Genomic DNA, 4007 nt, shown 5'->3' with positions numbered 1-4007 from the left:
AGACTCATCAATGCCCATCAATGCACATCAGTGCATCCTCATCAGTGCACATCAGTGCCGCCTCATCAGTGCAGTCTAATCAGTGCAGCCTCATTAATGCCCATCATCAGTGCAGTCTCATCAGTGCACATCAGTGCCACCTCATTAGTGTCGCTTCATCAGTGTCCATCAGTGCAGTCTAGTCAGTGCCCATCAGTACAGCCTCATCAGTGCCCATCAGTACACATTAGTGAAGCTTCATCAACGCACATGAGAGAAGAAGCAACATTACTTATTTGCAAAAATAAAAAACCCAGTGGTTATTAAATAACACCAAAAGAAAGCTGTATCTGTCTCAAGAAATGATCAAAACTTCATATGGGTACAGTGTTGCATGACCACGCAATTGTCATTCAAAGTGTGTCAGCACTGAAAGCTGAAAATTGGCCTGGGCAGGAAAGGGGTTTAAGTGCCCGGTATTGAAGTGGTTAATGCTGGTTGTAGCAAATAATATTCTTCACCTAATACTTAACACTGAGCTCTTTTATAATAATCACACAATAAAGAATTTGCATGTTATGTACAATAATAAAATGAAGCATTAAATTCCAACTGAGTCTGCGTGTGTTATTGGTTGTGCTGCACACTCGGCTACATAATAGATGGGAATAAATCATTGCAGAGGTCTGTGGATGATTACATTCACCAGAGCCAGACCTGGAGTCGATAACCACAGATCCCCAAGCCTGAAATATGTCTGTGTGCTGCTTCTACATTCTACAGGTTTTTCTCTGAACAGGACTGAATTCACAAGATCTCTCCATAAAGAGAATGTCGTAGGGCTGTCATATTGCATAGCAGTTTACAGAAAAATACAGCAGCTGAAGACTGAATTGGAAAAGTAACTTTTAGTAACATTAAATTACAACGTGACTTGTGTAGCGATTGTATACTGTATATATATTATTTTTGTATTTGCAAAAATTGTTTGCATGAAAGTGGAGTTACCCTTAAGGCTCTGTTCACATATATGCATTTTGTGTTTGATGCTTTCCCCGGTGCTTTTTGCAGTTTGTTTTGCATTTTTCTACACGCTTTCTTGGCGCGTTTTTACTGCATTCTGTGTTTTGTTCAGCTCTTTTTTTTTTGTTGAAGTGGATTTTTTGTTGTTGCTGGAAAGTTAAAAATGCAAACCGTGGCAAAAACGCATGCATTTCAGCAACTCCTCTTCTCATTGAACTCTATTGTAGCAAAAACACTGCTTTTTACTTTAAAAAAAAAGTCCCTGACCCTTTCCAAAAATGCAGCAGCTCAAAAAAGCATAGATGTGAACATGTCCCATAGGAAACCATGTTAAATGGACTGTACTGCAGTTCTGCAAAAAGCACAAAAAAAATGCATTGGTGTGAACGGAGTCTTAAGAAAGAAAAGAAAGAAAGAGAGAGAGGAGAAGAGATTGAAAGAGAGAGAGAGAGAGAGAGAGAGAGAGAAGAGAGAGAGGGGAAGAGAGAGAATGAGAGAAGGGAAGAGAGAGAATGAGAGAGGGGAAGAGAGAGAATGAGAGAGAGAGGGGGGGAGGAGAAAGAGAGAGGTGGGGGAGAGAAAGAGAGAGGGGGGAGAAGAGAGAGGGGGGAGAAGAGAGAGGAGAAGAGAGAGAGAGAGAGAAGGGGGGGAGGGGAAGAGAGACAAAGAGATAGAGGAGAATAGAGAGAGAGGGGGGGAAGAGAGAGAGGGGGGGAGAAAGAGGGGGGGGGGGCAGGGGAATAGAGAGAGAGGGGAAGAGAGAGAGAGAGGGGGGCAAGAGAGAGAGAGGGGAAGGGAGAGAGGGGAAGAGAGAGAGGGGAAGAGAGAGAAAGAGAGAGAGGAGAGAAGAGAGAGAAAGAGAGAAGAGAAAAGAGAGAGAGAGAGGAGAAGAGAGAGAAAGAGAGAGGGGAAGAGAGAGAAAGAGAGAGGGGAAAAGAGAGAAAGAGAGAGAAAGGGAGAGAGGGGAGGAGAGAGAAAGAGAGAGAGAGGAGAAGAGAGAGAAAGAGAGAGAAAGAGAGAGGAGAGAGAAAGAGAGAAGAGAGAGAAAGAGAGAGGAGGAGAGAGAGCGGGGAAGAGAGAGCAGAGAAGAGAGAGAAACAGAGAGAGGAGAAAAGAGAGAGAGGAGAAGAGAGAGAGAGAGAGAGAGAGGAGAGAGAGAGAGAGAGAGAGGAGAAGAGAGAGAGAGAGAGAGAGAGAGAGAGAGATAGGAGGAGAGAGAGAGGGGCGGGGGAGAGAGGAGAAGAGAGAGAAAGAAAGAGAGAGGGGGAAGAGAGAGAGAGAGAGAGAGAGAGAGATTTGAGAAGAGAGAGAGAGAGGAAGAGAGAGAGAAAGAAAGAAAGCTACATCTATATAACTGAAAATATACGATTGCAATTATTTTTTTTACTAGACGTGTTATCCTATGTGTCCATGCATACTACTTTGGGGTATTAGCATTTCTTGAGCTTCAGCATCTAGGAGCAAAAAAAAAAGTTTAAGATTTTTGGAGTGTTTTTGCCAGCAGAAAAAAACTCTAAACGCTCCTAAATGCTACTAAAACGCTCCTAAGGCTAGGTTCACACCTATTCAGTTTGTGTTTGATCCGTTTCTGAATCACGATTTTGCACTTGCATTTTTGCTGTGTTTTGCTTTTTTTTAGCTTAAAAAACGGAAGTGTGCATGGAGTTTCTGAATATGGCAGAGACAGCATACTTTTTATATTTACTTTTACTGAGCTTTTTTTTTAATTTTAACTAAATATCCACATTAATGAAAAATTCCAAATCCCCATCCCATTATTCATTTATTTTTATATATTTACACATCCATAGTTTTATATCAACATTTCTCTATTTCTTTGTCAGGTAACAGGCGCACATTTGCTCATTTTATAATACCAAATAAGATAATTGACAAATTAGAAGGCCAAAAGAAAATCGATATTAGCAAACCTTGATTGTAGTGTAAGCAGCACCTGAGTGGGTCGTGCTCACAGGCGGGTTGATGAAATATAATTAGCGCTCGGCAGATTACTGGGGAGATTAATTATTTATACGTACAGCCAACACCACTTTGATAAATATTCTGTCTTTCAAATACCCCATTGACTTATTATTTCAAAAGGAGTAAAAATAGAAAGTCAAAAAAAGGAATCAAACGGTGCCCTGTATAATTAATTGCAGAGCGGAAAGGAGTAAATGCCGGCGGTGGAAAGCATGGCGATCAGAAGGGAATTTCTTCCTTATCAGTATAGTAAGACCATCATGGCGGGAAATGGAACAGGAGTCTCCGGTGGTCTGTCCTTTAATCGCTATACAGGAGGACTTTGGTCACGTTGTATATCAATGCCAAAGGGCAAAATTGATATAAGGAGATGTGCACCTGATTTGGACTATAAACACCTCCCCCTCACTTGTTTTATTACTAGGAGAGATGTGGTGTGTAGCTTACAGAAGATGCCTGGGACAACTGTGACGGGAGCCACTTTGGGTGGGGGGCCCATGGAACACAGCTCACTTTGGAGAGGTGGGTAGACCCCTGCCTCAGCTCCCCATATCCCTCTTATGTGTAAGTCACCCTGTGCCTGTTAGGGGTACAGGGTGATCTGTCCTAATATTGTGTAGACATGTATAGGTGGGGTGGGGGTTGTGGATTGTTTGTTGTTATGTGGTTGCTTCCCATTGTTCTATTGTGTGTCTGGCTTGGGAGCAAACTATTATGGGATGTATGTGTTTATGTGTATTGGCTTGGTGGGGGGGTGTCTCCAGCAGCCCTCCCTCCTGATGGGACTGTCTGCTGGGGTGTCTCTTGTTCCTAAATGTAGATTGCTCTGCCCTGTGTCATTATGCAGGGAGGAGGAATTGTTCCCTTGAATGTATATATCTTGTATCTGTGTTCAAATAAACTAGTCTACTTCCTGGTTTACTTCAAGATTGGTGTCGTCTGGTCTTGTATGGTCTGCTGTGGTGTCTGTTGTTGGTGTTCAGGCAGGGAAGAAAGAGTCCAATGGAAGCTCCCAAGCGCAG

Source organism: Staurois parvus, unplaced genomic scaffold (genome assembly GCF_062004578.1).
Source record: "Staurois parvus isolate SC_StPar_1 unplaced genomic scaffold, SC_StPar_1.0 ptg000390l, whole genome shotgun sequence".
Lineage (NCBI taxonomy): Eukaryota > Metazoa > Chordata > Amphibia > Anura > Ranidae > Staurois > Staurois parvus.
The sequence above is the reverse complement of the archived record's forward strand: the minus strand, read 5'-3'. Positions refer to the sequence as shown.